General features: G+C 49.8%; 1 protein-coding gene and 1 pseudogene across 1 annotated transcript in view; one reads left to right on the top strand and one right to left on the bottom strand.

Annotated features, from left to right (window-relative positions):
• LOC144122111 (histone-lysine N-methyltransferase PRDM7-like) overlaps positions 1-14374 on the bottom strand; it is a 253642-nt gene that overhangs the window by 190007 nt on the left and 49261 nt on the right. The window lies entirely within an intron of this gene.
• On the top strand, positions 2471-3300 carry LOC144119421 (uncharacterized; annotated as a pseudogene).

Consider the following 14374-nt stretch of genomic DNA (forward strand, 5'->3'; position numbering starts at 1 on the left):
AGCCTTCAAGGAACTTCAGCGTCGTTTACAGTCCCCTCCGATCCTTGCGCATTTTGATGAAAACGCCGATACTGAAGTTCACACCGACGCAAGCAGCGTGGGACTAGGCGCCGTCCTCGTTTAAAAAAGTGACAGGCTGGAGAAAGTCATCGCATACGCTAGCCGTTCCCTCTCCAAGGCCGAGGCTAACTATTCGACAACTGAGAAGGAGTGCCTTGTCATCATCTGGGCTACGTCGAAATTCCGCCCCTACCTTTACGGACGACCGTTCAAGGTGGTCAGCGACCACCACGCGCTTTGCTGGCTTGCCATTCTGAAGGACCCCTCTGGCCGACTCGCTCGATGGAGTCTGCGTCTCCAGGAGTTTGACGCCACCGTCGTTTACAAGTCCGGACGCAAGCACTCTGACGCCGATTGCCTCTCACGAGCCCCTGTAGATGCACCGCCGCCGGACGACGATGAGGACGCCTTCCTGGGACCCATCAGCCCCAGCTCTTTTGCTCAGCAGCAACGCTCGGACCCCGACCTATAAGGCCTCATCGAGTACCTGGAAGGCAAGGTTTCTTCATCCCCCGCTTCATTCAAGCGAGGACTGTCTTCCTTCTGTGTGCAGAATGAGGTTCTTGTGAAGAAGAACTTTACAGCGAACAAAACAGCGTGCCTCCTTGTTGTACCTACTTGTCTCCGCGAAGAAGTTCTACAGGCTTCACACGACGAGCCGACAGCTGGACATATCGGGTTTACTCGCACCCTCCGCCGCATTCAAGACAAGTATTACTGGCCCCGACTGTCTGCCGATGTCGCACACTATGTGAAAACCTGCCGAGAATGTCAGCGACGAAAGACTCCTCCCACACGACCAGCAGGATTTCTGAGCCCCATTGAACCTCCCTCAAGGCCCTTTCAGCACATTGCCATGGACTTGCTTGGCCCTTTTCCGACGTCTACATCTGGAAATAAGTGGATCATCATAGCGACCGACTACCTGACCCGCTACGCCGAGGCGAAAGCCCTACCGAACGGAACAGCAGCAGAAGTGGCCAAATTTTTCGTGGAGTGCATTCTTCTTCGACACGGCGCCCCCGATGTGCTCATCACGGACAGAGGAACAGCATTCACGGCGGAACTAACGCAAGCCATCCTGCGCTACAGCCAAACCGGTCACCAGAGGACAACTGCATACCATCCGCAGACCAACGGACTGACCGAGCGCATGAACAAAACCATCGCCGATATGCTCGCTATGTATGTGGATGCCGAACACAAAACCTGGGATGTCATCCTGCCTTACGTCCTCTTCGCCTACAACACCGCAGTGCAGGAGACCACCCAGATGACGCCTTTTAGGCTCGTCCATGGCAGGGTGGCCACGACCACGCTAGACGCCACGCTGGCCAACGTTACAGAAGAAGAGAACGTCGACGTTGCCGCCTACCTTCAACGCGCAGAAGAAGCTCGAAGGCTTGCCCGATTACGGATCAAAGATCATTAGCGGTCCGACGCCAGACGCTACAACCTACGAAGACGCAATGCGTAATACAAGCCAGGAGACCAAGTCTGGGTGTGGACGCGCATTCGCCGCCGTGGATTGAGTGAAAAGCTTTTGCGCCGCTATTTCGGCCCGTACAAGGTTCTTCGTCGGCTGGGTGAACTGTGTTATTAAGTCATCCCTGACGCAATGACTGCATCCCAGCGACGCCGCGTACCACCAGAAGTAGTCCATGTAGTCCGTCTGAAGCCGTATTATGCGTGCTAAAGGCCGCTGCATTTCCATGCTCTATTTTCACAAGATCCGTTTTTTTCCTTACTAGTCGCATTATTTGTTTTAATGCATCACGTCGATGCTTCTTTGAGAGGGGAGTAATGCCGCGTATATCTGCAGTGTGTTCATTTTTCAAATCTGTGGCCAGATCTCTTTATCGCTTTGTTTGCTACGCAAGACGCGACTAGATTTATCTCGATTGATCGCAGCCAGGCAGAGCTGATTCTACGTTGTTCCGGAATGTTCTAGTAACTTTGCGCTCTTTATCTCGAACGTTCGCTATCAGCTTTAAATTGAGCACGGCCGACAGCGGCCGGCATTCTGTTCGACGACCGGCGAGCACGCTTGTCGCTTCGCCGCCGCCGAGTGATTTAGTCCATTTTGGGTGCAAGTCAGCCCAATAAACAGTTCTTTTAGAAGACCCTTTCGTCCGTCTTCATCGCTGCTTCGACTGCCGTCACCACTACGTGACAATAGCATACGATTCATATGCACTTTTTGTGTGTTTTCACAAGCTTATTTTTTTAATTTGTGAGGCTTATTTTTCAATTGCTACTTGCTTCTTTTTTTTTGCAGTTGCGAACCTACAATCTCGTGAGTTCACGCACGTTCGCGCACGGCATTCCGTACCTCTTTTCCGCCATGGAGCCCCGCGAGGTGACATCAGAACGCGAGCCTTTGTTGCCGAACGATCCTTGTGTCGCATCGATGATCACACCACCAAGGAGCCTCGGCAAGAGCAAGAGCGGCCGCATCCTGAACAGCGATTCACGCAACATGATCTTCCACTGCTACACGTTTTGGCGTAACAGGGAGCCTGAACGCAGCGTAGAGGAGACGAGCAAGTTTGTCGCTGACATGCTCGGTGTCAGCGAAAGGACTGTGTTCAGGGTGAGGAAGGAAGTTATAGCTTCGCATTTTTCGCGTGGCAAACTGACGACTCCGTCCCGAAAGCGCCCACGCAATGCGGAGAAGAGAAGACGCAGCGCGAAGTTTGATAGCTTCACGTTGTGCGCGCTGAGGTCATGTGTGCACGATTTCTTTCGCCGCAACGAGATACCGACGGTCGAGATCACTACGAGTTCTCGGAACGTATGGAACTCCCATCACTAAGGCGGTGGACTGTGCGTCGCCTGCTTGTCGAGGTCGGCTTCGAGCACGAAAAGAGAAGCCGCAACTCGCTGCTTATCGACCGGGATGACATCACCGATTGGCGGAATCGCTACGTCCGTGACGTGGAGCGCTACCGAGCGGAAGGCCGAAAGATCTTCTACCTGGACGAGACATGGGTGACGGCGGGACACACTCGGTCGATCGTGTGGACAGACACCGTGGTGCAGAAGCGCGGACGCCTGTTCGCTCGAGCAAATGGCCTAACGACGGGTCTAAAACAACCTTCTGGGAAAGGTCAGCGCCTGATCGTCACGCACATCGGCAGCGAGGATGGCTTCGTCGACGGCTGCTTGGATGTATTCCGAGGCCAAAAGACAGGCGACTACCACGAGGAAATGGACGGCAATCGCTTTGAGGGCTGGTTTAATGGCGTTCGGCAGAAGTTGCGAGCTGGTAGCGTCATTGTTTTAGACAATGCACCTTACCATAGCCGGCGAGAAGAGTAATTGCCAACGACGGCCTGGAAGAAGGAGAAGATACAGGAGTGGCTCACAAGCAAGAAGATCACCTACGCTGAAAGGATGATAAAGAAGCAGCTGCTTGAGCTTCTGGCATCTGTAAAGTCACGCTTTCTGAGCTACATCGTAGACAATGCAGCTGTAAGCGCCGGTTGCATTGTACTCAGGCTCCCGCCGTACCACTGCGAATTTAATCCCATTGAGCTTGTTTGGGCCAAGGTCAAAAATGGCATCGCTGCGGACAACAGAGACTTCAAGCTCTCCACGGTCGACGCCATCTTGAGGGAGAAAATCAAGCACGTAGCGGCGGAAGACTGGGCGAAGAGCATTCAGCACGTGATGGACTTGGAGGCAAAGTTCAGACTTGACACGTCTGGGAGTGAGCACATTCAACCCATCATCATCCAGCTGGGTGAAGATGACACTGAAGAAAGCGACTCCGACTGCAAGCTGTCTGAGCCACTCGACGAAGCATAACGGCTTCTTTTAACGAAAGAACAGCCTTTATTAGGGCTACCAAAATTTTTCCCGTTGGTTCGCAACAGACAACCATCCATTCCGTGACCTCTGAAATAAATAAGCAGTTCCATTTATGGCGTATTCCTTATAATAGAAGCTCAATACTGATAAGCAACGTCCAGCACACATTGTGCTCGATTTAAGAAGTGGCATAGAAACATGTTTAAATGCTGGTATATCTGAATTGAAACACAACTGTTAACTCTGATTATCTTTGGCGGGCTCAAAATGCTCATTCAGGCAGCCACCATCTAGATTGACGGGCCCCATGTTGAAATAACAGTATTCAAGGCACGCTTTATAGCTCTGTTAGCAGTCTGCACTGGAAATCGCAGTCATGTCATAGCCAATGCTGCTGCGATACCAGTAGTCAACACGAAACTGACAGCCACTGTTAGCAGCTTGCACGCCAAAGCACATTCATGTAGTTGCATTATTTATTTTGGTTATCTGGCTCACACAAGTAATGAGAATAAGAGAATAAATATAAAGCAACATTAGCTTATTGAGGCCCAAAATGCTCATTCAGGCAGCCATCGTCGAGTTTGACGGGCCCCATGTTGAAATAACAGTAGTCAGAGCACGCTTTATGGCTCTGTTAGCAGTATGCACTGGAAATCGCAGTCATGTCATATAGCCAGTGCTGCTGCGATACCAGTAGTCAACACGAAACTGACAGCCACTGTTAGCAGCTTGCACGCCAAAGCACATTCATGTGGTTGCATTGTTTATTTTGGTTATCTGGCTCACACAAGTAATGAGAATAAGAGAATAAATATAAAGCATCATTAGCTTATTCAGGCCCAAGATGCTCATTCATGCAGCCATCGTCGAGTTTGACGGGCCCCATGTTGAAATAATAGTAGTCAGAGCACGCTTTATGGCTCTGTTAACAGTATGCACTGGAAATCGCAGTCATGTCATAGCCAGTGCTGCTGCGATACCAGGAGTCAACACGAAACTGACAGCCACTGTTAGCAGCTTGCACGCCAAAGCACATTCATGTGGTTCCATTGTTTATTTTGGTTATCTGGCTCACACAAGTAATGAGAATAAGAGAATAAATATAAAGCATCATTAGCTTATTGAGGCCCAAAATGCTCATTCAGGCAGCCATTGTCGAGTTTGACGGGCTCCATGTTGAAATAACAGTAGTCAGAGCACGCTTTATGGCTCTGTTAGCAGTATGCACTGGAAATCGCAGTCATCTCATAGCCAGTGCTTCTGCGATACCAGTAGTCAACACGAAACTGACAGCCACTGTTAGCAGCTTGCACGCCAAAGCACATTCATGTGGTTGCATTGTTTATTTTGGCTATCTGGCTCACACAAGTAATGAGAATAAGAGAATAAATATAAAGCATCATTAGCTTATTGAGGCCCAAAATGCTCATTCAGGCAGCCATCTGCGAGTTTGACGGGCCCGATGTTGAAATAACAGTAGTCAGAGCACGCTTTATGGCTCTGTTAGCAGTATGTACTGAAAATCACAGTCATGTCATAGCCAGTGCAGCTGCGATACCAGTAGTCAACACGAAACTGACAGCCACTGTTAGCGGCTTGCACGCCAAAGCACATTCATGTGGTTGCATTGTTTATTTTGGTTATCTGGCTCACACAAGTAATGAGAATAAGAGAGTAGATATAAAATATCATTAGCTTATGAGGCCTAAAATGCTCATTCAGGCAGCCATCGTCGAGTTTGTCGGGCCCCATGATGAAATAACAGTAGTCAGAGCACGCTTTATGGCTCTGTTAGCAGTATGCACTGAAAAGCGCAGCCTTGTCATAGCCAATTTTTAATTTATTTATCTGACTCTGGCATTAACGCGAATGCAAGCCCAATTATTAACGTGAATAACTTTGCTAGCATTTTTTTTTGTCATATTTACGTACCGGAAAAATGCTCAGCAAGTTTGAACGTGTTTTAGTGAGTCACTTTGTTCATTACAAGCCGTAGGCAAAATGACGGCCAGATTCAGACAATGATATTGGTGAGGTAATAAATGGTGAAAGCTGTAAAAGCTCTCACAGCACTGCTATGCTGGACTCCATTCACTAGAAAACTGCATTTGTAATGATGAAAGCGTCAAGACAGGAAATGATAATCCAGTGCACAATGTTATGTGTACCCTCACGTGTGAAAGGCAGCGAAACCATTTATTTATTAAGACTGAATGCAACAACATCGCAAGATGCTGTTGCACATAAGGCACCCTTTCATGTGCACTCCTGGTGAGCTGCCGTATGCACTGATGCATAAACACATTAACAGGGGTAAGACACGAAGTTATTGCGCAAGCCACGTGATGCTTTTAACATTTAGTATCGGTCAATGTTTCTGTCGTCACAGCTGATAGAGGTTTCTTTAGTGCAAGTTGGTTAATCACGTTGCGACAACAGCACAAGAAGCAAGGTCAGAATAGCAGAGAAAACACAGCAAGATGGCAGACTGGCAGGCAAGTTAGACAAGAATGTAAGGATTTAATGACATCGAAGAGGCCAGCCCTGCTATTCACAGGACTTGGTGCTTTGAATGAGACGAGTTAATGAAATTGTAAAGGAAGAGGTGGATGCAGCATGCTTACAAGAACAAACACAAAAATAAAAGGACAGAAACTGGAATAATAAACACATACGCGCACAGAAGCACTCGCATATTCACACACATGCACACAAACGCGAGCGCGAAAACTAAGATCTAAAATGCAAAAAAGGGGAAAATAACAAATATAAACAAACACGCAAGAAAACATGCACACACATTTAATGCAGACGCGAGTAGAGGTATTAGGAGTCAGTTCACAAGCAGCTGTGCCTACTTTGTCGTACTTTTATTTGATGTACATAATGGCTCTGTTGCCTTCACTGTCATGGAATTGTTTTAGTAGCAACATATCACATCAATCGAACAGCAGCGCAAAGCTGGGTTGTGGGAAAGCAAGTCGAGCGCTGGCAGCACAGCTGATGTGCGATTGTGTCACAGCAGGCATTCTACAGCTGGCGCGTGCAGTGAGTGAAGAATTCTAAGCCATACAGAGACGCGAATTCATGCCAAGCTCCCTTGTAAAGGCACCAGTGCATCGGTCATAATTTTATATTAGTACTAAGGCTGACATTAAGGAAAAAAACACTGCTCCCACACGCCTGGCCGTTAATAATCCAATGACATTCGCTCAAGCAGCGCGTGTTAGTCACTGATTGTTAGCACTGGTGGAAAGTGATCAATCGACGGTGCTACACAACACTCGAACGACGCCCTGCTAGACGCTCGGCTATCTTATCATACTGCTGCCAACGATCGATCGTTTGCGGGCTGAGCTGGCAGCAACAAATCTTTGCGTTCGAGGTTGCTTCCGCAAATCTTTTCGGTTGAGGAACTCGTAGGTTGGTTTCATCCGCGCACGCTTTTCTCATTTATCCTGAGAATGGTTTTGCTCCATCACTTCGCCACGTCCGACGTGAAACTCAGGGGCACAGTACACTAACACACCCGCCGCTCACAGTAGGTACCAGACTTTGGCCAATTCTCCTCGTCGTAACTTCACTTAGGAGCAAAACAAAACACCATAGAACAAACACGCTCGATGTTTGTTTGCAGCGGTGTGCCGCTGCGGGATCCTGTCTCCAGACGAAGCGAAGCGCAGCGCAGCGCAGTCACCGATCTTCGCTGCAACCTTTTTTCGTCGCCTCACGGCTCAGAACAAACGCACGCGGCACAAGTTGTGCATCGTAAGCTTGCAATAATATTTCCGACATGACAAACGCCCACAAACAATTCGAATTCACTCTGACGAAGGGAGACGCACACAGCTGACGCGACTCGGCCCAGTTCGAAGCGAGGGCGGCCATGTTAGGCATGTTCTCCGTCGGCGGGGTCACGGGCCGTCCGGCTCATGACGTCACCTGAAGTGCGCGCCTATTGGCGGAGGCTCGTGTGCATCCGCCTTTGAGGGGCAAATGCCGCTGCCTTCTTAAGTTGTACCCGACTTTAGCGCACTCAAGAATCCTCTGAGAATTTGTTGTGCCACCTCACAATATACTTCTCTGAAACGCGCGTTTGCTAGTACAATCGGCTGCGCTATTCAGTGCGCAGTTGCCTCCTTATCTCATTTTTTTGCGCAGAAAAGCTTAGCGATTATTTCGGTGTTGCTATAACTCGAACCCCTCGCAGGCTAACGTTTAAAGGTTGCGCCTGACGGCAGTCCCTTGATGTTTGTTTGCAAATAGGTCAATACGATGCCCTTGTTGCGTACTGTAACAGCGTTGTGACAACAAGAAATTTGATGTAGGGTTAATTATTTTGGTTTAACAACAGCAATAAGAGAAGGCTTTTAACCACTGCTTCGCGCGCTGTTACGGCGCTGCATGATTCGCTAGAATGTTGTTTGTTTAGGTCATTGTGATCCTGGGTCAGCATATTCAATATTGGCTTATTTAACTTCCCTCCTGTAATTGCCATGCATAACGCGCAGCAGCCTGGGCTGTTACAGTTAACTATTCGCTTTGAGTAGAAGCAGCGTGGAAAAAAAATCAAGCTCTGAAAGATATAAACTATAATTTTCTCAGTCCTTCTTGAAACAAGCACAATGTTCGTTTAGGAAGTTGCTTTAAGCGAAAATTGAAAACACAAATGGGAAATGTCTGCAACCATGTTTAACGGAGGTCCTGGCTTGCATTCTTAAGGATTACCCACGAAGATATGAAGTTTTCAAGCGATAGCTGCTGTTACTGTGCCTGCCCAAATGAAGATGTACAAATAGGACTCTTTATGGTTCCAGTAGAAATGGTTTATTGACTCATTTCCTGTGGCTTCTGGAACCAGTAGCAGCTGATAGAACGAATATTTATTTGGATAAACCATCCTCTAATATTGTGACGGACCAGAAGGCGACAAATTGTGCAGTGGCGCTGGCAGGAGTGCTCGCGCCAGGCTGTCCACTAATAAATCATTCCATCGCTGTCTGTCATGTAGCATTCTCATTCATCGGCATGCCGTCACGTAACATTTGGTGCATGTGTTGCGGTCCTTTCATCGCCATCCTGGTCCCGGAGCTTCGACGCCCTGCGTGTGCCGTAGTCGTCGGACGTGTGTACGTGGTCCGCCCTACCCGGCTGTGTCCCAGACCTGAACCGGTCTCGCTGCTCACACCAGCATCGTCCACCGCCCGGACAACAAGACATGACGAACTGACACCGTTGCCGCGACCAAAATAACCCGATCGACCCGAGGCACTGCCCACGCGTGAGGACACCGTCCCCCTACCCCTGGTGGTCGATGCGGTCAAGGGCGTCGGCCGAGGACTCCTGGAAACCTGCGGCTCGGATGCTCCGTGGGCCGGGACTCATTTTCCGATCGTCTCAACCATAGTGACGGCAAGCCCTTGACCTCCTGCTTTAGTGAACCATTTTTCAAGCGCATAATCATCTATACCATTTCATCTTCAGTGCCGATATTCTAGTTCGCGATCGGGAGGATCCCCCAGCTGCCCTGGATAATGTGACGGACTACCCCGAACCTCCACCAATGATGTAACGTGAAGGCGTCTGACACAAACAGGGAATATAATTACAGAGGGGAAGCACACAGCGCGGCATGTCCAAACAACCGGGGAAGCTCGGCTCATCACCACCAACGCAATTCGTTCTCTGAACTCACTTCCTTTTCTTCGAGTTGCACGCACGAGCGGAACATGTGGTTTACGTCTACGGCCGTAACAATATGTCCTTAAAGTTCTAACCTTTATGAAAAGTTACAAAAAGTTCTACAGAGTTTTTAATAATGATAAGAAGACTCCAAAAATTAAGGAAAATGGAAGCAACCTAGACTAAAATGTGCCGCCCTACAGGGTCATACAGATATGTCTATAGTGAGAACACAGCTTTAAACTTATCTAGCGGCAACAACAGCAACACTAAAGCACTGCAATACACGTAACTTATATGAGAACCTCATATAGCCTCACTGTCAAACCGTTGCTATGTGCTCATGCTTACATACTCCCTCATTATGGGCATCCACGGGTGTTAGTTAATAAACATAGTTTTACCATTAAATTTCAGCACTCTTTTTGGAATGTATGGCAGAAAAACTCCAAGAGATTAGTTAAACATTTTGTTAACTGAACGACACCATTACAACACCATTACAACATGAACAGAAAAAGCTATCAATTCAACAACAAAAAGTTATCAGTAAGAGCTTGCAGATCCCACTTCAGAACCAGAAGCTGCCAGCAGAGAGCAGGAGAGCTCAACAAACCAGTGGATGCTATTCTGGGACCATGTAGACCAAAGAAAGCCCAGAAGGCATCCTTCTGGGACCTGTAAATCCAGGCAAAAAGCCAGTTGATGTCCCTCAGAGACCATTTCAACCAGCAGCAAACCAGAAGGCTTCCTTTTGAGGCCAGATGAAACCATGAGAAACCAGAAGAATCCCATTAACAAGTTCTCAACTGGCTAGGCACAGTTACGGCACGTTACGAACCCTAAGTCATGAAAGAACAAACACGTTCAGCAGTGCGCGCAACTTGAAAGCTATACCTGCACCGATAGGAACGTAAACGGTGCGGCTCAAACATGAAGAGCAACGCTCGAGTCGAGCCAGTGAACGAGTCCGACTGCAACCGTACCAAACGCCACGTAATCCGCGCGACATCAAAAGCTACACCTGTAGAGCCTAGCAGAGCGGCAGGGCTAAGACAACGAGAGCATGGCTTTCGTAGAACGCGAGCGAATGAATCCATCTATAACCATCCCAGACAGCATTAACTGCGACGAAAGAGTGCAGTCGCTCGCGCTTCACACCGAATCCTCGAAAAAAAACGCAACTGACAAATGAAGAACGGCCACTCGCATTGCAAAGACGTGGATCCAGCACGTTATCAAATTTTTCCCGGCCGATCCTACGCAGCGAAACCGTTCGGCCAGCCGCATTGCTTTTTCCGGGCGGAATGACGAAAACCTTTTCCCACTCCCTCCTCGGTTGTCGCACCCGTAAGCGCAACAGCAATTTACCATCGCAGCAGAGCGTTGACGCCGTCAAAGGTGGCGAAACGCTTCCCGCTGAATCTGGTTGTCACACAAAGAAAACGAGGCGCGATTTCAACCCTCGACAATGCCGCCGGCGTCTACTGAGCAGCCAAAAAGAGCGTGTTAACACGTGACCACGGCGGATCAGCCAATGACAGTCTCTATTATCGGGCGGCGCGCTGGGACAGGAGAGGAACCGGAAAGTTCGAAGTTTCGTTCCGGCACTCGCCGGCGGCCGGCGTCTCTCACCCAGGCCCTTTGTTCTCGCCCGTCGGCGTCCTCCGAGGCCCTCGCTTCAACTACGGGCGCCCTACTTCGGGCAAGGCGGATTTATAGTGGTGGCGAAGGCTGGGCCGAAAAGTGGTTTAGCGCGACTGCAGCACAACCAGAGGATGGGGGGGGGGGGGGCAAAACACTCATATAAATAAATGATAAGCTACAAAATTGGAATGTAATCTGCCAATAGAAAAGAAAAAATATATTAGCACCTTGTTTTATGAAAGAGGTAAGTCATTTTATTAAAACCTGGCAAATTTTGTATTTTTTCAACACTCTTGACCTGCCCCCTATTCATGAGTGTGCGGTGCATTACAGCGCGTCTTTGCAGGCCTTGTTTCGATACCCGGCTAACCCGGCCACAGTAGCGATTTCTTATCGCCAGCTGTCTGCGATGGCGTGCCTGGTAAAGCGTATAAATTTAGCTCGCCGGTCTCAAAATGCTCCTTTTGCGAAGTTTTCGTCGTCCTTGCACGTCGCTTCTTTGTCACCGTTCGGTAAGATTTGCACCCCGCTGCACCGCTGTGGCAGTTTTTTCGGTTTTGTCGTTTCCTTCGGCGTGCGGCCAGTGCGAAGTCTTTTTCCGTCTTTGCACGCTTCGCGCTCTTCTTTTGAAGCGCTTAGCGCTTCATTTCAAGATGAGCTTGCGGCATGTGAAGAAACGATGCTGCGTGGTACACCAAGGCGGTACACTGCGACAGCGTGGATAGTACCATTGGTGTCACGCTACACCGATTGCCGCTGGACTTTCACAGGTGTGTCGTCTGCTCTAGGTATGCGCGATAGCTTCGATATGGTTTCGCCGGGCTGTTCGCTCGTGTTTCATAGCTGTAACCCGTTCGTGCGTACTTGGCTTCATGTCTTTTTCAATGTATGGTATTTGCTCCTACGTTGAGCACGTTTGAGGGTGCTAAAGCTGGCTTTAACATTGCCTTGCAGGTGTAAACGCACCTGCTATATTATTTCAGCTGAAGAAATTAAATGTGAAGAAAAATCCCAGTGTGCTCTATGGTCTGTGTTGATGCGCCTACTTATGCCATGTTATGTTTGCTTCAATTGAAGCTGTCGTAGCATTGTTTTCTATACTTTTCAATTTCCTGACAACGTTCGTGGCACTTCAGGGCTTTTTCCTATCTGCACTGTGACTATTGAGATGATTAGCCAACTTAAACAATACTGCTTGTGCTGCCTGTGACATGTATTTTTTGTTTGTGTGCCAAGGGTGTGCTTTGTGACTGTATTTGTTTGGTTGCTGCAATAAACAATGAATATGAAACTATGAAAACCATACTTGCCGTACACTCTATTGCGAACTGTGCACTTGAGCCAGTGTTTTGTGCATCATACCTTGCTGTACTCAAAAGCTCTCAAAAGTACTAGCACCAGTATTTGCACTACGAATCATGCATGCTTCGCCAGTGTCTGGAAGTGTTGCTGCCTTTCTATGCTGCCCCTCCTTTACCAGTCACTTTCATTGCGTTCCCAATTGCACATTAACAAGGCCATAACTAGCACGAACTCGAGCACATTTGACTGGCAAAGGTTGGGGCGCGCTGAAAGGCAGCAACCTTCGAGAGATACGGGCTCGAAAACGCGGTTTCTACAGAAAGACCGCTTTATAATTCGCGCCAAAAGCATACGTATGCGTGACGTCATTCTACGTCACGTTCGCGTAGTTTGCCCCTCAAAATCCAGGGGGCGCTGGAGTGCCCATGAGCCGCCATTTTTTGGACCAATGGGCGTCTATGGAGCCTTCGCTACCAGTATACATCTACCTTGCTTCGGGCCCGTTACCATGGGTTACTCAACCGTCATCCAAGGAAACCTTGCTGCGCCTCATATTCTGCGGTCCTACAGCAGCTAAACTCCTGCGCCCCTGCACTGCAGTGGTTTACCCAGCAGACTTTCCCACCTCCTTCGAACGGATTACCACTGTGCGGTGTCTGCTGCTCGGATATCTCCCTGTGGTCTCTGGACGAACGGTGACTTTTTCGCACGCACCTCGTGTGCCTGCTTTCCTCTCCTGCCTCAATGGCAACTTTGCCCTTCGGGGCTTCCTAATACCCTCTTCCCCGCGCGCCACCTTGGCCCGCTCTCATTCTCCTGCCTTCACGGCACTCCTTTGCGAGTAATTTCTACCTCGCCTATCCGCGCGCCTCTCCGGCCCGCTTTTCTCCCTCGCGCGCTACATGTGCCCGCCTATTGCGGTTTTTCCCGCATTCCACATTCACGACTTCTTATTCAGTCGCCGTCCCTTTCTAATCTCCATTCTGTCCCTCTGTTGCTATCGCGTGCGGGCAGTCCGCTTTTCGGCGCATTTTCCGGGCGTTGTCATTGTTGCGCGTGCGCCCAGGGGTTGGCCACAGTTGACGGCACACGTACCGTACTTCGCTATCTAAGGGCGGTAGTCTGCGTTGTCGCGTTCGCGATGGGAGCCCCCCGGACTCATCCGCTTCTGCCGCCACCGCTTCGCTCCGTCGGGCACCTCGCTGCACTTGCCCTACCGGTCCGTTCGCCGCGCTGCGCTTCTGTTCGCGCGCTCTTTTCGGCCGGGGCCGTCTCTACTCCTATCGTCGCGCTTTCCGCGCCACCCTCTCTTCGTACCTTCCTGGCTCCCTTTCTTCACTGCGCGCAACTACACTGCCCGCCATCCACCCATGTGGTACTCCCAAATTTTCCTGCCGTCAAGGCATTCCCTGCGGGTGTTCACACCTCGCCCTTTTCGGCGCGCCTCAACGGCCCGCTTTTCCTTCGTGTCCATCAGAACCCCTCCCATCGAGCGCACTTCGTGCCCGCTAATTTCTCTTTTTGCGCCTCTCTTGTCGCATTTCCTTTTAAAACACACGTCCGCCCTCTAAGGCATTCTCTACTCGAGCGATCGGCCCGTCGGCTCGTATTGTGGGTTTTCTCGTGCTGGCGTGGGCTCCCGGGGGTTGGCCGAACTTGTCGGCGCACTCGGGGTGCATGGACACGCCTTCGCTATCTATTTGCGGTAGTCTGCGTTGTCGTGTTCATGATCGAGCCGCCCCGGAACCATCCGCTTCTGCCGCCATTGCTTCACCCCATCGGGCGCCTCGTTTCCCGTGGCCTCCCGCTCTCTTTGCCGTCGGGCTGTTTCGCTCGCGTGCCCTTCCTGCCTTGGGCCGACATTGCG

This window comes from Amblyomma americanum, chromosome 2, assembly GCF_052857255.1.
Source record: "Amblyomma americanum isolate KBUSLIRL-KWMA chromosome 2, ASM5285725v1, whole genome shotgun sequence".
NCBI lineage: Eukaryota > Metazoa > Arthropoda > Arachnida > Ixodida > Ixodidae > Amblyomma > Amblyomma americanum.